Source organism: Microcaecilia unicolor, unplaced genomic scaffold (assembly GCF_901765095.1).
Source record: "Microcaecilia unicolor unplaced genomic scaffold, aMicUni1.1, whole genome shotgun sequence".
NCBI classification, from domain to species: domain Eukaryota; kingdom Metazoa; phylum Chordata; class Amphibia; order Gymnophiona; family Siphonopidae; genus Microcaecilia; species Microcaecilia unicolor.
The window spans coordinates 3,682-24,841 of NW_021963106.1; the positions used below are offsets into that span (position 1 = coordinate 3,682).

General features: G+C 43.2%; 1 pseudogene; it reads left to right on the forward strand.

Moving 5' to 3' along the window:
• Window positions 1–251: 251 nt before the first annotated feature.
• On the forward strand, window positions 252–10,054 carry LOC115458939 (annotated as a pseudogene).
• Window positions 10,055–21,160: the final 11,106 nt, after the last annotated feature.

A 21,160-nucleotide genomic window follows, 5' to 3' on the forward strand; every position in this document is an offset into this window, starting at 1 on the left:
GGAGCTTGTATATTTATCAAGGAGAATAGAGAACCAATAAGAAAGACAAGAAAAATGGACTTGTAGAAGGAGTGGGTCAGGCTTCTCTAGGTGGCAGCTGGGATAGATGTTTTTTTTTAAATTTGTGTTCCATCAGCTACTGTGTTGCTCTGTCCTAGGTATCTATCTGAATGTGTGGTTGGTCTGTGCCTTCAGGTTAAGCCTTTGGACATTTCTTTGTAAAGTATGTTGTGTTGTTTCTATCTTTGTAGGGATGACAGGAAAGATGGCCTGAAATTCTACACAGATCCTTCGTATTTCTTCAGTCTATGGAAAGAGAAGATGCTGCAGGCAACCGAAGATAAGAGGAAGGAGAAACGGAGGCAAAAGGTAAAGAAGCATGAGGTGGAGCAGATCGACGAAAAGGGAAAGAAAGGGGTTAGTGTGATTAAATGGGAAGGTCTTCATATCTTCCTGAGAAGAAAGCTTCTCTCAACAAAGGTTTGGTTGTTGGGTGGTGGCATAAAAAACGAGAGTGCAAATATCTCCTAGTTGGGAGATCTAACCTCTTCCGTCTTCCTCTTCAGGCCTTGTGACGGAAACCCCCGTTATAAGAACATGTTGTGGTGAATGTAACTTTCTGGGAAGGCTTTAGTTTAAGTAAGCTGTGCTTGTATGTGGTGGTAAAGATGTGTACCCCTTGGGTGGTCTATCTGTAGGAGCAGAGATTGGTGGAAGATGCGACTCGCGAAGTGAAGAAAGTAAGGAAGGCACGAAACCGTCGGCTGGAGTGGAACATGATGGCCTATGATAAGGAATTCAGGCCAGATAACAGGTTCTCACCATCTCCATATCATGGGGCCTCATCCGAGGGATCACTGTCCCCAGACAATAGGCAGGTTTCTGTACAACTCTTCATCTTTTTGGCCTGTTTCACTGTTAGGTTTTATGAGTTGTAATTTGCCGAGCGTATTAGGATATTAAGTGCAAGGTGCGCTTTTTGAAGATACCATGAAATAGTTGTAATAGAGCATGGTGCTATTCTTTTGTAATCAGTTGAACGTCAGTGTAACTCTTTACTGTATATTCCTTATCTCTAAATAACAGTAACCATGACTGTGCAGTGAGTTACCTCTGATTAAAACCTCCTGCTGCAGGGTACTCTCTACTGAAGCAGAGGAGCACATAAATTAGTCATATTAACTTTGAGGTCTTTAAACTGCCATTCCTTGATTTATCTATCTGCCTGCCAACTGCTTCTGGAAGTGTGAAAAGGATCCCTCCTAACGAGGCAGGGTTCGTTTGTGCGTCTACCACTCCAGTCCTAGTTTCGAGCATGAGCATAGCCAGGTCAAGATCATTTTTTTAACTGTTTCTGCAGGAGATATCTGGGACTGGGAATCCATGCATCCTCCAGCGGGATTTGTGGGCTTCATGAATTTGGGAAGGGAGAGGTTCCATTCTGTTTCACTTTGTAACTGATCAGGTCTGGTATTAGATTGAGGTACTCGAGCAAAGAGTGACATTCAGCAGGCAGGCTACGAACTGATATTCTCCCAGCAGAATTTATTTTTATACCTCAAGGAGGTTATTCATTTAGACGCGCATCTTGAGCTGTGTATCCAACTCAAGACCAAATGCACTGATCGAGGGGGAAAATATCATGTTTGTAAATTTGCGCTTTAAAAGCGAATATATTTCAAAGTGCATGCAGGTAACTAGTTCTGGTTCTCACCTTTTTATAGGTTTGAAAAAGGAACTGGGTATTGGCGTGTGATTAATTTCATTAAACATTTTTCACTGATCGTGTGATAACCCAATTTATCAGTCAGACCCTCAGCAAATTCTTTGTCATCTGCCAATATTTCTGTTCTTTGTGACAGGTCTTACGTGTCGGATATAGGAGATCATTCCTACCCTGGCAGCCCCAATCACTCTGCCCAGCAGATAGTTGCTCCAGTCCCACACTTGGCAGAAAACAAGGAATTAATAATGGCTACCCAGGTGCAGGAACATGGCTACCGACCCGCAGGTGCAGGAAGTCGTCCAAAATAGTTTAACAGAATGCAACAGCAGCACATACCACATCCTCCAGAGACCGTCATGAATGGACCAAGACCTCAGATTCTGAAGGACTATGGGTATGGATTTCAAACTGCTTTCATATGTCTTCATAATGAGAATTACCTAATAGCTAGAGCCTTAAACCCCTACAGTTGCAGGTGCTTCGTTATCACAGTTTCACTGGTGCCGAGACTCGGTTGAAACATTTGTATCCAGGAAATTAAGGGTTAAAAGTACAGAACTCCAGGATGGGTAGGTTAAGGAGAGCAGAACGTATTGAGTAATCCTGTGCTGTTGTATGGTGTGCATACACTTTTCTGTCCTGTCCCCTATTTTATGTCTATTTTGAGTACTTAATATTCCACCACTTCTAGAAAATGTTTGCAGTGGTTTACAACGTAAATAAACAGTATAAAATATAAATTAGGAAGAGAAATGCCAGTGGTGGACAGGACAGAAGCAGACATACAAGAGCATTTGGAGAGCAGTGGCCTACACAGAGAATCCTGACGTTTGCAGGTACCGGGCCTGTGGTGAACAACCAACGCGATGTGTCTTGGGAAGGGATTTGAAATGGGGGAATGAAGTTCTGATAGGACTGAGGAGAGGTCGTTCCAGAGCTTTGGGGCCAGGAATAAAAAAAAAAGCAGAGTGCCATTTTGATTCGTAGTGAAAATTGCTTACAAGATTGTGCATTCTCTGGATTCTATATATGGCACTTTGAGTTGTGGTCATAACTTAATTGCTTAACGAGCAAATCGGCACCAATAATTGGGCAGTAAAGCAATTATCGACCCTATTTGGCAATAATTACAATTTATGCGCACATCTTTTTATGTGTATTCTGTAGAGGAGCACGTAAATTCTAGTGTGTGGATCCGAAAAGGGGGCATGGTCATGGCCATGGGAGGGGCATGGGTGGGTTGGGGGCATCCATAAATGTATTATGCGCGTTGTATTCAATTATAGGATCTTCGCCTAATTTACGCATTGGGGGATTTACACCAGGTTTCATTGTTGGAAATGGTCATGCTTAAAAGTTGCGGCCCCTGGTACTAGGCACCATTCTGTAAAGTGTACAGTAGCACTAAACGCTGGGGGGTTTTTTCAGCGCCATTGTAGAATCTAGTGCAGGACAATTCTATATGAGTACATCTAAATGTAGCACCAACAGAGAACCCATGATTGGAGTATATTATGGAGGAAAGTAGGCATGTCTTAGCGTAACAGTTTAGATTTAAGATGGACAAGTGCATATTGGGAAGAATAACCCAATTAGTGCTACTTGATGCTAGATTCCACTTAGGAGTCACCACCCATGAAAAACATCTAGGTGTCATCATGGACAATACTTGAACCATTTGATAGTATTTCCTATGTGGGCAGGTGTCTGATTTTGTGCAGTTCAGCACACACACAGTTGAAAATGGTAATGCATGCACACTGTTAATTCCCCCACTACCTAAACACACCCATAGGAATGTTGCCCCTCTTAACTGAGCTAAAATTGCACGAGAATGGAAACCCTTGCATGCCTTTTCCCTGGTTATCACCTTCACCATGGCTAATCTACACAGGTAAATCACTCTTACTATTGGCCTCCCTGTGGACCGATAATTTCCTTCAGACAAAAGAGGTGTCTGTATAGTTCTACAACGTGATGTCCCATAGAAACTCCAACGAGCATCTGCCACTTTTTACAGGCTAGACATCTGAATGACCGTTTTCAAAATAGTTTAACTCTTCTAAATTGGCCTGTCTGAAAAAATGTGAGAGAAACATCCAAATGCAGATTTATGCCACTTTTTTTTGGACGTTTTTCTCTTTTGAAAATGAGCCCAGAGTAACCTGTGGAACTTTGTAAGTCTAAGTGCTTTGAAACTACACCTCTTATACTTCAATCGTGATTTCTTTGTAGTGATTAATTAGTAAGCCACAAATCTATAATATGCCATGTCAAGATGTTGCAAAGTGTAACAAAGAAAGGTAATGATATATATGATGTTAGTGACCTAAACGTAACATTAGGTCCTGTTTCGGTGGGGGAGTCTAGCAGTTAAATATTGCAAACGCATAAGGTCAGTTAAAAGGAATCGTTCAGCACCATGGATAGGTCCTATCACGTTCTGCAATTTGGATAACCTGCAGGTGCTGCTCTCTAATCCTGCTGTTCTGAGGGTTTGGCAAAGCTCCCAAGTTAACAATTTAACAAATAATCCAGCATTTTTCAACCTTCATTAACTGGCTATTGTCAACAGTCGGGATTACATTGATCCTGATTTCTTATTCTGGTTTATTGGTAATTATGAACAAATTACAGTTTATATTAATTGGTGCAGATGGTAGTGTTGCATTGAATGATGAAAGCAATTAGATAATTTCCTGGTTACGTTGTCCTTAGATGCTACAATAAAAGCCTGTTGATGTTACCCATGCGCCCCCCCCCCCCCCCCCCCCCGCCCCAAACTCTGGGCAAGTCATTTAACCCTCCATTGCCCAGAGTCACAAGCAGCTGCAGTGGGAATAAAAATAATTAACATGACTTTAATCATGTGATTAATGGTGTTAAATTTTAATTGAAATGCAGCCCTAAAAAAATTAAAGAATAAAATGTAATGAAAAGACAAGAAATGCAAACGACAAACTGAAAAATTACAAATTAAATAATGTAAAACAGCATGCAGAATAACAGTAAACAGTTTTACAGTTTTCACAGCCTACCTCAGAAAAGCATGCCTGTGTTTGAATATCGCCTTGGGTATGCACATTTCATTTACCAGCTTGAGAGGAGATTTTTTTTTTTGTTTTGTTTTTTTGTTACATTTGTACCCTGCGCTTTCCACTCATGGCAGGCTCAATGCGGCTTACATGGGGCAATAGAGAGTTAAGTGACTTGCCCAGAGTCACAAGGAGCTGCCTGTGCCTGAAGTGGGAATTGAACTCAGTTCCTCAGGACCAAAGTCCACCACCCTAACCACTAGGCCACTCCTCCACTGTTGCTACTATTTGAAATTCTACATGGAATGTTGCTAGTGGAAGCGGCCCTGCAGATCACCATGTGGCTGCGCAGGCTTCTGCTTCTGTGAGTCTGACGTCCTGCACGTACGTGCAGGACGTCAGACTCACAGAAACAGAAGCCTGCGCAGCCTTCTATATGGAATGTTGCTAGTGGAATAGCAACATTCCATGTAGAATCTCCAATAGTAGCAACATTCCACTAGAATCTCCAATAGTATCTATTTTATTTTTGTTACATTTGTACCCTGCGCTTTCCCACTCATGGCAGGCTCAATGCGGCTTACATGGGGCAGCGGAGGGTTAAGTGACTTGCCAGAGTCACAAGGAGCTGCCTGTGCCTGAGGTGGGAATCGAACTCAGTTCCTCAGTTTCCCAGGACCAAAGTCCACCACCCTACCACTAGGCCACTCCTATTTCTTCTGTAAAGACATTTTACCTCTGGAAACTGGCTTAAAGCCATTCTGAAATTTCTAGGAGCTGTGGTGGGAAGAAATACACTTCTAATTTCCATTTTACCAATCAGTGTTGATCAAATTCGTACATGCTGGGCAGGTGAGTGCATGTTCTTTACTTCAGCAGTAACATTTCGAGCACTTCATGAACTGGGCCCAGTAGGCTTCTGTTCCCCATTTTCCAACTTGAAGTTCTTTGCACAAAGAACGTTTTGCTTTTTTATTTTCCTTCTGTGAAGACTATTCAGAATCGAAATTACTTCATTGCCTCCATTTCAGGCCATTAAATAATGGGGATGTTTTACCGCCGAAATACAGATGGGATTTTCCTATTTCACTTTAGGAAACTGTTTAAAAACTTCCTTGTTTATGATTTAACGTTTTTTATTGATGACAATGCACGTATTATACAGCCATTAATACAAGCACACTGAAAACCATAACTGCTCCTAGGTATCATTATACATGCTGTGGTAATATGTCATCAAGCATTAAACGTTTTATCCCCCTACCCCACCCCCCAATGTGAAACCTCAAACGATCCATTTCTTTATTAGCCAGTGAATATGAACAACATTGTGCAATTAACAAACTGAACTGTATGACCAATAACTCTGGACTTCGTGTGTCTACAAATACTGGAATTCGCCTTCCTCCTCCCTCCAGCCCCTTCCCATCCACCCCTGAGACACTTGAATCCTATAAACATAAGGCAGTAACAGCATAACTTTCAAACTTTCTTGTTTAAAACAAAATTAGGCTTTTAAAAAAATGTTGTTGTTTTTTTTATACTGTATCTCAAGGAGTATTTTCTCTCCTTGGATTTCTTTTGTAATCTGCATTAAACCTTTGGGTAAGTAAATAGGGGACCTGAAGTTTTCACTAATTTTTTTGTTTCTTTTCACTTTTAGCACCCAGCAGATGCCCATGGTAGAGTATTTGTGCCACCTGCACCTCCACCTCCGCCCCCAATGATACCATCTGCTCAGACTGCGTTTGATAGCCCAATCTCTGCGCCTCACCTCTGGCACCAAGTGTAGTGGCTTCAATGGCCCACATGGCGTATCCGCCCGCCCCACCTCCTGCCCCTCCTTGTCCATATTCTGCTGTCTCCTCAGACTGGTCCCTTGGGCCCTCCTGTTGCCCCCTCCTCCACCTCCACCCGGCCCTCCAACTGTTAGTGCCTCCCCAGCTCATTCTGCCTCCCTCCAGTTGTGACTGTGGAACCACGGAAACCTCAGATCCCTCTTATGCCCATGAGCGATGCCCGGAGTGATCTGCTCGCTGCTATTCGAAGGGGTGGTTGAAGGCCTTTCTTAGAATATCATTAAAGCACGGTAGAGCTTATATTATTGGAGGTTGAATGACTTGTCATTGTTCAGATATATTGATGCAGCTGTTCCTGTCTTTATTATCGCCAGCCTTTAGGTAGAGGGTCATAGACTTGATGTTTATTATATGCCGGTACTTTCTCTGTCCCTAGAGGGCTCACAAGTTTTTTGTACAGGGGGCAGAGGAGGGTTAAGAGTCGCAAGGAGCTGCAGTGGGAATTGAACCCCTTTCCCCAGGTTCTCAGGTCATTGCATTAACCATTAGGCGGCTACTCCACTCCTCCTCCGTCACTTAATTGAGGTATTTGTTATTAACCACTGTAAAGCAAGCACAGAATCCAGCAAGCAATGATGGGAGGGGTGCGCATGTACTTCCAGCGAATTTGTAGTCCCGTAGCTAGTATTGCAAGCTGCAAGTGTTATGAGGGAAGGAATGTAATATATTATCTGGGTGTTAAATATGATGCTGCATGGCCATGAGGCATATTTTCAAAGCACTTAAGCCTTCCAAAGTTCCATAGGTTTCTATGGACCTTTTGGAAGGCTAAGTGCTTTGAAAATGAGCCCCCATGTCAGCCTAATAACCAATCAGATCACCCCACGCTGAAATGATTTGGATTTACTGGCCTTACAGTTGGCAAGAAACCACCATGTTGTGAGGCTGAGAGGGCAAAACTGTCTAAAAGAGCCCCAAAATATTGTGAAACGAAATTCTTAAATACTTACGTATAAGTTCATCCTGTTTTCACACCCATCTGACGACTTTGTTGTGTGGCCATCATCTTCTCCTACCTATCCCCCCCTCCCTTTTACCGGCCCAGCATTTCATCTCCCATGGTCTCTCCCCAGTCCTCTGGACAGCAACTGGTAGATATTCTTCTCCTTCCCCCCCCCCCCCAATGTGGTTGCTTTCTTTCCTCCATACCTTTTCCAATGTGGGGCCTTCCTGTACAGGCCTGCAATCAAGCGTGCTGCAAAGTCCCACCCTCTGCCTGACAGCAAATGCATCACTAGAGCTCCTGTGATGCATTTTCTATGGACAAGAGGGCAGGACGTGGCAACATTCACGAACATGGGCCTGTACGGGAAGGCACAGAAAGGAGTGGAAAAAAGAACAACTCCAAGAGATCAAACAGAATTCCAGGATAAGATGCTCCAAAACACAAACTTTATTCTGACCCTACACGGTCCGTGTTTCGGCTTTTAAAAAAGCCTTCCTCAGGGGTCAATCAGTGAGTGCACAGCTGTATATTGGTAGAAAGAGGAACACATAAATTAATGTCTCGGGTCATGATCTTTTGTTAATAGGGTTAGGTAGTGGTGCACATGGTCAGTTCTGGTCATTTTTACTGACCTGAAATGCCGTTCTCCCTCCAGCACCGGTGATTCCCATAAGCCAGCCTTCTGCCAGCGTGCGTCATCGGAGCCTCTTCTCAGGCGCGTCCCGCCTACTCTGCAACTTCCTGTTTTCCGCAAAGGTGGGACGCAGGAAGTTGCAGATTAGGCGGGGACGTGCCTGAGAAGAGGCCCCGACGACGCGCGCTGGCAGAAGGCTGGCTATGTGAATCGCTGGTGCTGGATGGAGAACGGCGCTTAAGGGCAGTAAAGTAAGCAGACCACGCGGACGGGGAGAGTGGACAGAAGAGGCTGGGCGGCCTGGCCGCAAAAGTGGCAGGCCCACCCAAGGCTACGCCCCTGCTGCAACTAAGTGGGGAAAATGTGGGATATAAATGTGTTAATACATAAATAAAAGGTGTGGTAGGCTCACTGCAGACGTGTGCAGGATAAAGGGGGACTTTGTAGGGAAGGGTGGAAGGCATTGTTTGGAGTGAAAGATCACCGAAAGTGGTAGTTAAGTCAGGCACAAGAAATTTTACATTGGTTTCCTCTTAAAGAATGTATAACTTTCAAATATGCACTCTGGTGCATAAATACTTCACAGTGATGCCCCGACCTACCTGTTAGACCCTTATTGACCCACCACCCAGGAATGCTAAAAGATCAGCACACACATTGCTAAATCTTCACTTCCCCAGCTGTAAAGGTCTAAATATAGACTAATACATGCATCCAACTTTTCATACTTGAGTTCGCAATTGTGGAATTCTCTACCACTTGACCTGAAATAATTCACAACCTAATCAACTTCTGCAAAGCACTGAAGATACATCTCTTTAACGTGACGTACCATAATGACTCATAATTAGAACCGTAATTCTCCATCATTTACTTAACAATCGGATTGTTTTCGCCCTATATCTTATCGTCTAATTTTATTAAATAATCCATCTTCTATATGTGATACCAATTGTTTGGTTTTCCCCTTTTTTTACCTGATTGTTCATTATATCATCCATGTTCTATATATATTACCAATTGTATCTGTACTCTGAAATGGCAATAAGTCATGACGGGAAAGTGTAAGCCACATTGAGCCTGCAAATAGGTGGGAAAATGTGGGATACAATGCAATAAATAAATAAAATGTCTCATTTAGTAAAGTGCATCTTAAGCTCTCCTGAGTAGAGAGATGTGGATAGCCGTGTTTGTCCACTTCCAAAGGTAATCAATAGAAATAGAAGAAAGAAAATAAGATGATACCGTTTTATTGGACTAACTTAATACATTTTTTGATTAGGTTTTGAAGGTAGCCCCGATCAGATGAAGGGGCTACCTCAAAAGATAATTTAAAAAATGTATTAAGTTAGTCCCATAAAAATGGTATAGTTTTATTTCAACCTCTCCTGAAGGCATGGCTAGCCAGCCAGGTTTTCACGGTTACCACAATGAATACGCATAAGGGGTATTGCATGCAGTGGGTCTTCCTTATACACCGATACCTTATATGCACCAGTTGTGGTAATCCTGAAAACCTGACTAGCTAAGTGTGCCTTTAGGAAAGGGTTGAGAAGCGCTACTTTTAGTATACCACAGAAGTTTGTACTTGTAACCTGATCAGGACTAAAAATTCTGAGCAGATCACATTGTGAGACGTACACTGTCAATGTAGCTGACCTTAAAGGTATATTTTGTGTGTTTGTTCTCAATTTAGGCATCCAGCTCCGAAAAGTCCAGGAGCAGCGGGAACAGGAAGCCAAGAAGGAACCAGTTGGCAACGATGTGGCCACTATTCTGTCCCGCAGGATTGCGGTAGAGTACAGCGAATCAGATGATGACTCAGAACTCGATGAAAACGAGTGGTCTGATTAATAAACACCAGAAATAGTGTAACTCCCCACCCCCACCCCATGCCATATCTCTGCACCAGTTGTGCATGGCCGGATCTTCTCCCTCTGAGATCCAATTATCTATTCTACCCTGCTGTTCTGACACGTGAAAATTTGCACAGTTATATATTGCATCCTTGGAACTAACTGTATGTAATATTGGAACATATTGGTGTTTAAAAAGTGATTTTATTATCTTGCTCGCAATATTCCAGTCTATGAACGTGACATTTCACCTTTGGTATGGTGGTTGCTAGGTTCAAAAGGCTGAATGCAACTTGATATGAGCACTTTTCAGTGGTTGGACGTTGGCTTGGGTTTTAATTAACACAAGGTTACACCTTGACCATAATTGGAAGGCCTGTACTTGTGAGCAGCTAGGGGGCAGGTCGGTACATTGGCTTCTTAGCTTTTGCATTGAGACAGTCCCTAGTACATCATGCCAAGAACAGAATCCCCCCCCCCCCCCCCCCCACCTTCACAAACCCTTTTTTCAAACAAATCTAACTTCGCAGAACTTTCCTAGCTACAATGGAAAGCAAGATGATCATACAATGAAGTCATACAGGACTGAAAGAAGATAAGTGATTTTATTTATAACTTTGCTGTGTTTTAACAGGTCATATGTATCAATTTGAGGTAATTCTGCAGAAAAATATTTTGAACATATATAAGATTTTATTGAAATGCTGTGGAATTTATAGTATTTGAGTAAGCTGGAGCATATCTGATCATGACGCGTGAACGCAATGCATGTTGCACAAAGAAATCCACATTTGGCAGAGCCATAGAATGTGCTAACTTCAACCTAGATATTGGCACCTAGTTTTAAAATTGCCACATGTTTAGAACTGATAAAATCTTATCAGCTGCTGCTCAAATTTAATGATGACAGGGCATGTTACCCTTGTGTTTTGCAGACAACATAAATGTGAGAAAAATGCTGACCGAAAGGTGGTTGGTAGATTCAATTACCACCTCTTTCTATTTATTATACATGTATATTAGAATGCTATAATTTATATGGTATCGGCCATAACAAAAAAATATTTATATATTTTCATATGTATGTATTAATTTATTTATTGGTTTCAAGAAGATTTGGATGGCTAAGCTCAGTTTATTATCTCTGAACAGTATTTCCACTTTTTAACAGTCTCCTTGCTTCTCTCATTTGCTGGGTATCCTGGCTCTGTGTGTTTTAGCACTGTTATATTAACTGGGTTCATCTTAGCAGCTCTGGTATTTCCCTCCCTAAAGCCTGGTCCTCAAGAAAATCCACCCCGACCCCATCCCCAGATAAGTGAGGTGTTCAGGAGAGCCACAGTATATAATCAAGTGAGAGAGATGGCATTCAGCTGTGCCAAAAACCTGGTTTTGTTTGCATACCAGACCTATTTGGAGTCTTGAGGAATGGCTCCGAGAACCGCTGGTTAGACCCTGCATTCTTTTGAACCCTGCGGCTGTCTCACGTTGCTGTATTCATGTGTCACCAGTATGACAAGACATTATCCCAGCAGCAGTGTACAAGGAGGTCACCACCAGAGAAGGCCAAAGCAGGCAAATATTATTTGTATCTTCTCTTGTTGTCATTTTGAAAGCCCAGAAAATGATCCCAGAGCTGTATCCTCAAGTTCTAGAAATGTTGGTAGAGAACTTGTACCTTTAGTGCTGCGGGTTTGGGGATTTTTGAATTTTTGCACTTTTCTCAAGATTCTTTTACTGTTTTGCCTCCACCTTTTACTCTTGAGGCCATTCCATGAAGAAATATTTTCTCATGTTTAATTCCTGACTCTACACCCTTTACGCCTCTTATGACCTCCTTGTTCTAGAACTTCCTTTCCATTGAAATAGAGTACGTCCTGTGCATTATTTACAGTATTTTAAAATCTCTTTTCTAGGATAGGTCCTTAAACCTTCTTTGTGGCTGCTGTACTTAGCATGCCTGTCGCCGAGTTCAATTTTTGTCTTTCACACTTTTTGAAGGATTAATTTATTTATTTGTTACTTTTGTATCCCACATTTCCCCACCTTTTTGCAGGCTCAATGTGGCTTGCATAGTACTGTTAACGGCGTTAGCCGATTCCGGTCTGAACAAATACAAGGTATGGACGAATACTGGTGAGATTGTAGTAGAATGAGGTACATGTATGTTAGGTACATTTGGGGGGAGAGGAAGAGTTAGGATATGTCATTACGATCTTTGGTTATGTTGTGTCGCAGGTAGCCAGGTATTTTTTACGTTGGGTTGGTGGGGTACGCTTTCCTGAACAGGTCTGTTTTTAGTACTTTCTGGAACTTTAGGTGGTAGAGCGTAGTTTTTACTGCTTTTGGCAGTGCGTTGCATAGTTGTGCACTTGAGTAGGAAAAGCTGGATGCATAGGTAGATTTGTATTTGAGTCCTTTACTGCTTGGGTAGTGGAGGTTTAGGTATGATCGCGCTGATTTTGTGGTGTTTCTGGTTGGCAGGTCGATGAGATCTGTCATGCGTCCCAGTGCCTCGCCGTAAATAATTCTATGAACTGTCGTGCAGATTTTGAAGGTGATACGTTCTTTGGTAGCCAATGCAGTTTTTTCTCGGAGATGGGTCAGTTCTATAAATGTTATTCTATGATATGCTATCTATGTCTTATACACTGCACGTATTATCCATAGTGGACTTCTAGGCAGTTTAAATGACACCTAAAACCTTATATATTAGGAGACTTATCCATGTAAATGTATTACTTTCTGGTGCCACAGTTCAATTTCTGGGAACAATAGATATCCTTAATTTCTCATGTGCCAAAATCCTCAACTCTTGAAATGTGTCCTGCATGTGATTTTAGTTTTTTCACTCAACAGATATCAGTTAGCTACTTATAATCTGATCTTCATTTGATTATTTGTGAATTAAAGTGTGGAGGATGGTTGTCGTCTTGTCGGTCATTAGAGTGTGGTATCCCTCAGTGTCCACATTCCTCAAGGTCTACTTGATATCCGCTGACGTTCTTTAGCTAAGATACTGAATTCCAAATTCTTGGACTATCACTGTTGAATAGATCACACTTGGCGGTTTGTTACTTTAAGATCATAGAATGCTGAGACAATAACCAGATAAAATTTGTGCTTTAGATGTGATCATTGACTTGTTTTGGGGGGGGGGGGGGGTGGAAGGGGACTAATAGATTAACACTGAAAAGGTATAGAAGCCTAGAAGAGGCTGTCTCCAGTTTTGGCACCCTAAGGAACTGAGCTAGGTGTTTACTGTACAGTAACATTAAAGTGCGGTTAGGTATTTAATGCAGCAATTAGCATGCACTAACATGGACTTGCCAGGAGGGGGTGTAGGATGAGTGGGGACTGCACCTTGCAGTTAAATGTGGTAACGATCAGCGTGTTATGGGCTAATGTGGCAGATAACGCAGTGCAGATAACTGCTTTCTTCGTTATCTGCAATCATTTCTCTGCAATAACTACGTGGGTATGTTACCCAAAGTATTAGGAATGCCCTCAACAGTAAAGGTTTTACACCTGAACCAGGAGGTAACTGAACACAAAACATCCCACGGAGAATTCAACACCAAGTCAAGAAGTAGGAAGTGAGAGAAGGCTGGACAGACCACTGGTTCAACATGTAAAATTTATTCCTTAAACGCAAATATCAAGACCCGACACGGCACTGTGTTTCGGCATACAAGATTCCTGCCTCAGGGGTCTGGTGGTTCAGAAATGAAAATGAGAAAAGGCGGCTGAGGGGTGATATGATAGAAGTCTACAAGATAATGAGCGGAGTAGAACGGACAGATGTGAAGCGTTTGTTTACACTTTCAAACAATAATAGAACCAGGGGACACAAGATGAAGCTAGAATATGGTAGATTTAAAACAAACAGGAGAAAGATTTCTTAGCGTGTAGTTAGACTCTGGAACTCATTGCCGGAGAATGTAGTGACAGCAGCTGGCCTTACGGTGTTTAAGGGGGGTTTGGACAGATTTCCTGAGGGAAAAGTCCATTGAACATTATTAAAAAAATTTTTTTTTTTTTTTGGGGGGGGGGGGGGGGGGGATGTTGCCAGGTTCTTGAAGCCAGGATTGGGCGCTGTCGGAGACAGGATGCTGGGCTTGATGGACCCTTGGTCTTTTCCCAGTATGGCGGTGCTTATGTACTTATGATATGATGCTAATCAAACTGGAAATAATGGGTTGGTCAAGACAGTGCATGTGTAGACGATGCACTTTCCAAAAAGTTGGCAAGTTCGCAGTAAATGCGTCAGTAGTGTTGAAGGGCAAGTGCTAGCATCATCTCATTTTCATTTCTGCACCGCCAGACTCCTGAGGCAGCAATCTTGTATGCCGAAACACAGTGCCGTGTCGGGTCTTGATATTTGTGTTTAAGGAATAAATTTATCAGGGAAGGCTTTCCACAGAGTGGATGAACGCAAAATCCCACGGGGTGCAAATACAGCAAAACAAAGTGGGAAATGGACCAATGACTTCAAGACGTCGAGACTACGGTGGTATAAAAAGAATAAACTTTTATTGTAGACTCGACACAGTGCTGTGTTTCGGCCACAGGCCTGACTCAGGAGTCTTGAGTGATGTAGATAAATTTTTGAATTACTGGTTCGTCTTCAGCAGTACCCAAAAATATATATATCAAATACTGGATGGTCTAATCAAAGACTTACACGATCGTCAAAAAGGTGTGTAGCAGGACGAAACTGCCTGTAACTTCAAAAGGAATAAATTTTACTTGTTGAACCAGTGGTCTCTCCAGCCTTCTCTCATTTCCTACCCAATTAGTAGCACCATTCCATGCTACAAATCCCTGGCCAAGCAGTGACTTCCCCCATGTTCATCTCAATAGCAGACTGTGCACTTTTAAACCAGGAACTTGTCCAAACCTTTTTTTTAAACCCAGATACTGCTGTTACCACATCCTCCAGCAACGAGTTCCAAAGCTTAACTATTCTTTGAGTGAAAAAATTTTTTCCATGCAATTTCATTGAGTGTCCCCTGGTCTTTTTACTTTTTGAATGAGTGAAAAATCGATTCACCTCCACCCACTCCACACCACTCAGGATTTTGAAGACTTCAATCATATCGGTCTCTTTTCAAATCACATCACTAGCACCTGTCACCCTGAGCAGTTCACTTCTCCCTGCATCAGCACAGCGAGATAATTAGCATGCACACATTGGTTTCCAGTGCGAGGGGACTGATTGCTCAGCCTTTTAACCTGCTTCCATGTTGCACTTACCTCCCTAGGGAAGGAGGCTTCCCCATTCTAAGATGCATTGCTATTTATTTAAAATATTTATAGATCACACGATCCAAAAGTGTTGAGCAGTTCACAGTGACGCCAGTGTGTTATGACACACCTTGATTCTGTGTGAACGAGAGAACTCAGCCTGTCTCGGTTTGCTGATTTATATGGTTTTTTGTGTATTTTAGATAGACAAACTCTATCGACCCCCCTGATGCAAGAGTTTGACGCCAAAATATGGTTCCTGTTGGGTTCGGTAAAAGAGCGCTCGACTATCCCACACTTGGAACGGCCCTCTGTGCTTTTTTTTTTTTTTTTGTATTTCTACTGTTTTGTTTACTTCGACACACTCTTCTGCTGCCCTGCACACATGATGTCATGTCATTACACGCTGATGTGAAATCGGCACTGAAAGATCCACATCAATATTCTAGTGATTCTATAAACAGCGTGAAAGTTGTTTTTGTGGATTCTATAAATGGGATGGAAACTGGGCTAGGCGGATTCTGTAAACGGCGCAGAAGTTTAGTTGGATTCTATGAACGGCACGGAAATTTACCCAGGTTCTATAAATGGCGTGGAAAGTTCTGCTACATGTAATTCTATAATCGGTGTGCAGCCTTTATAGAATTACGCTTAGTGGCTTTTTTTTTTTTTTTCCATTCTGATTTTTTGGGCAACTTTTATGGAATCTAGTTCAAAGTGTGGCAGATAAATGAGCTGTTTGAAAATGGTCTACCCTTCCCGAAGGTAAAAATAGGCATCGAGTTTGGCTGTCAGGATCTATTGACTCGCTTTAATTGCAGCTGCTCTTTACGGTCAACCCCCACCCCCACCCCCCAACAAAGCTGTTGCCCAGATGATTGTCTAGTCCTGATAATGCAGCCCACCTTATGAATGGCTCTTGTATTAGAGATATATACATTACTCCTATTATAAAGGTGTTAAAGTGGCTTCCAGTTGTATAATGTGTGCCGTTTTAAGCTAATCTTGGTGTTTTTGAAAGGCTTTTCCTGGGCTAGATTTGAGGCATCTCAAAGTTAGGCTGACCACAAAATCATTGAGATCAATGTACCTTTTAAAGAAGTGAGAAATGAAGACTCGGGATCAAGCCTTTTTGTCTGTTGTACTTTTATGGATTCTTTTTCTCAAAATAAACTTTTATCTCCAGATTCTAAGGTTGTGTCTTATCAGGTTGCGCTTTTTAGAAGAGGCTTTTGTAGATTAGTGCCTTATTTGTTCTGTGGCTGCTGCTTAATGGCTTTATATATCATTATAACTGTGTATGCTTTTTATGATGTGTTCTTTTATGCTATTTCTTTATTTGTTTTAAGTTTTTGATTTTTTTCAGAATGTGTTGCTATTGTAATTTTATTGTTTTATTTCTTGTATTTTGCCTTGAGCTATATTGGAAATATGAACAATAAATTTAAGTAAATATTTTTTTAAATAGTAATATGAGTATAATTTACTCTTTTTTTTTCAGGTGGGAATTGATACAGTCTGTTCTTGCTGTTCGCTGGGGTTAGGTTCCTAGAAAATCCCATGAATACTGAAAACGCGAATATGGAACCATTGATCCTATGGGAAGATGGGGGTTGGGTTCCTGTGTGACCTGTTAGGTAGCAAAAGTGTACAGTGAACACCATAAACTCATCATCTCGTATATCCTTCTTGAAAAGAGCAATTTATTTATTGTGCATTTTATAAATGTTTTTTATACACTTTTTTTTTTTTTTTTGTAGAAGTACAGTATATGTAGATTTTTGGTGTAACACTCGTGCACAGTTCTACAACTATCTTCTTCCTCATGGGAGCACACTTTCATTTGCACTTGCACTATACCGTGCAGGCCGCAAATAAACGAAAATGCCTGTGAATAGCGAAAATGGGTCACGCTTTATCTTCCGTGAATAAGGGAATCTGTGAATACTGAACACACGAATAGCAAGAACAGACTGTATTTGTGGGAGAGAGGATGAATTTATCTTTTCAGAGTAAAATATATCTAGCGTGCAGAAAAGTGAACTCCACATGAATTTTGGGTGGCTAGAGGTTCACAGTGAGCATTGTATGGATGAGAGGGGGAGGAGAGGTTGGAAGTAGCTCACGCTTTTTTTCGTCATAGTTCACAGCAAGTTTGTATCCAGGTCCAATCAATATTTCTCTGTCTCCAGAGGGCTTACAAATCTGTACCTGGTGCAATGGAGAATAAAGTGACTTACTCAAGGTCACAAGGAAAAGCAGCAGGATTTGAACCCTGATTTACCTGGTTCTCAGCCTATAGCTGTAACCACTAGACTGCTCTTCTGCATCGTTGGAAGCAGGGGCGTAGCCAGACTTCGGCGGGAGGGGGTTCCAGAGCCCGAAGTGAGGGGGCACATTTTAGCTCCCCCCCCCCAGTGCCACTGACCCTTCCCCCCCCCACCACCACTGCCAGCACCACCACCACCAACTTTGACCCCCCCCCCCCCGCCGACAAGCCTCTCAACCCCCCCCCCCCCGCCTGCCGTCGCCTACCTTTGCTGGCGGGGGACCCCAACCCCCGCCAGCCGAGGTCCTCTTCTTCCTTCGTTCTGTTTCACGTAAAGGAGCATGCACAGAATGTCAGCAAGAAGAAAGATCAGGGCAGCGAATGTGTTAGCGCCAGAGACCGGCGCTGAAGAAGGCTTCAGCTGGCGGTGGTTGGGGACCCCCGTCAGCAAAGGTATTTGCTTTTTCAGGGGAAGCAACGAAGCGGTGAGGGGGAGCACTGAGGCAGTGGGGGGGGGGGCTAGGGGGCGAGGTGCTAAAATGTGCTCCCTCCATCTCAGGCTCTGGCCCTCTCCCACCACGAGGTCTGGCTACTCCCCTGGTCTCACTATAGAGTTAGGGGTCGTCCATAAATGTCAGTCTCTGAGAGGGGTTGAAAAGGGTTACGATTTCTGTGGTGATGTATGACGGGGGGGGGGGGGGGGTCTGAACTATCATGATGTCACAAGAATCTTAACATAACCACCAGTATATGATTTTGTACTATTCCACCTAGATAGACGTCAAACACTAAACTCATTGTAAGCCCGGACCGAGCACAACCTGTAGCATTACTGGGCTGTTATTGATGACATGACACTGTGATCTAGTGTTGGCTGCTTCTGCTCAGGCCAGGCTTGTAATAAGGTGACACACAGTCTGACCTCTGTCCAGGTGGGTTTTAGCTGTGCCATGTGTATGCTAGTTTCAGTCTTGTGCTGATGTATTTGTACTCTGGGCTGACCTGTTCTGACAAAGTTTAGGGACGCTGTGGCTGACTGCTGATATGGGTGAGCTTGATTTACCACCTTTCTGTAGATAGTCAAAGCAGTTTAAATATACTACTTTTGCAGGTACTTTTCTGTCCTTTAATGAGCTCACAGTCGTGTCCTTCATCCCTGGTACCTTCTGGCCTGTGATTTCATTTCTTTGGCCAGTGCTCTTTCCTTGCTAGGTATAGTGGAAACCTTTGACTACTGGAGCCTGAGTTCTGTATAAAAAGAAGTTGTGGGAATGATGCTCAAAAAAAGCTTTGTTTTCACTTAAAATCAAGCAAGGGGCAGGGCCGCCGATAGGGAGGGACAGAGGGGACAAAAGTCCCGGGGCCTGGGCCTCCAGGGGGGGCCTGGCGCCGCCTGGCCCACCCTCTGTCGCCGCCTGGTCCGTCACTCCCAGAACTAACCTTAAGCCTCCTTTCACTTCGCAGCAAGCAGCAGCAGGTCAGGCCACTCCTTCCTTCCATGTCTCGCCCTCGCCTGACGTAATGTCCGTGAGGGCGGGGCACGGAAGGAAGGAGGAGAGGTCTGCCCTGCCGCTGCTTGCTGCGAAGTGAAAGGAGGCTTAAGGTTAGTTCCGAGGACCCGGCCCGATAGCGGGTGGAGGGGAGCCCGGCAACCTCGGGTGGGCGGCAACCTTGGGTGGGCGGGTCCCGGCAATCTCGGGTGGGCAGTGACCTCGGGTGGGGGGGGGGGGCACGGGGGCGGCCTTGTCCCGGGCTCGGCTCAGGCTCTCGGCGGCCCTGGCAAGGGGGGGGAAATGGCTGCTAACCGTGGCTGGGTTTTATCGTATTTTTTCTTATGGTTTTGATGTCTCAGGTTCAAAAAGCTAAGGGACCCTTTTACTAAAGGATGTCAAGCCGTTAATACATCATTTTGTGTTTAGGTTGAGGAAACCTGTTACCTAATGCCATTGCTGTGATACAATATAGGAGTGTTATTTGGAAGTCTGTCGTAATAATGCAATTATGATTTTACCAGAAATCCTTCAGTTATTAGAAAATGTATAAATTTGATATTTTCCAAAGATTGCTACACTGTGGATGTCTTTGCTTCAGGCTCCTAGATCATGGATTCAAACGGTCATATAGCCAGTAAAAAGCTGTTCGCTGTCCGTTGGGGTTTCTTAACCGCGTGCACTTTGTCAATATATTATACATTGCTACCTGTATTTATATCCCTCTGTGCCTAGTTGCTAAATGTAAGCAGGTGTGTTTTTCCAGTATTGTGGGTTATTCCCATATAAAAATGCTAAACAAAGAAATAAGAATTATATGGACTCGGACTTTTTCTGGTACAGCTGTAAAGACATGAGATGAACTTGTAATTAACACGTATCGGGGAAATAAATGTATATGTACTGTCACACTGAACACTATTGAATCTCAATGCATGTGATAGCAAAAGACAATAAAGATTTTAAGAGTAAAATGGCAGTTGTGTTTTCTCACCAGATATATCCTGGAGAGCCGAGGGCAGGAGCCTTGTAGCATTATTGAATAAAATGGTGTGGTAACCATGTTAATCCACTTCCAAGATAATAAATAGAAATAAAACAGAAAAAGTTAACTTTTTTATTAGACTAACAAACTTAATATATTTTTGACTACCACACTATGCAAATCTTTTCATGGTATAACTGGAAGAGACATGTTTGAAAACATAGACTAAGGGCTCTGTTTACTAAGGAACGTTAGCATTTTTAATGCGGCGCCTACAGGGATATTGTAGACGTTGTGATAATCACAGTGTCTGCCCTTACATGAGGAGGCCGCCAGAGGGCGCTCTCCCATTGAAAACCTAAAATGTCCTGATCTGGCCACTAGAGGGAGCCAAAGAGTATAGTCCATGGTAGTGACCAGAAGGAACAGCTAGGGGGTGCTCCTGGCATAGGACTTGTACTTCCCGGGGAGGCCACCAGGGGGACTCTCTGAGTTTGGAAGCTGGATAGGTGGAGAAAGTTCTGGGTGCGGACCTTTCTGGAAGCAGGGGGAGAGGCCTAAAGAAAGGTGGAGTGGATTATTGGGCACCCTATAAAAAGCATCCCCTAGCCAAGGGAGAGGAGAGGAGAGAAGATGGGGGGGGGGGGGGGGGGGACCTGCAACACCCAGAGCCTGAGGTACTAGCAGAAAGACTGAAGGAAGAGGCCTGCTGAAGGCGAGCTCAAGAGAACTGCTGAAGGAGAGCTCAAGAGAAAAGGCAGGAGAAGGGTCCCTCCAAACCCAATGAGGTACTTACCTGGTGGGGACCAGGCACTGGGTACTAGGGGTATGAACAATTGCAACTGAAGTGTTTAAAAGAACAAACAGCCGTGGGGTGGAGGATAGGACCGTAAGGTTAATGTGAATAAAGAAGGTCCTATCCAGGGGAGGAGGCTGTTATACCCTGAGACCCAGATGTCCCCAGTAAATGGTCTCAAGGGGTGAATCGCAGTAACAGATTAATAGTGGGCAGGCCAGGTTCCCACAAGACTGTAACCGAGCTAATAAACTGAATTTACATGCAACCAGCTAATTTGCATATTTTTTTGCAAGCAGAGGAAGCTGTGCTACTAT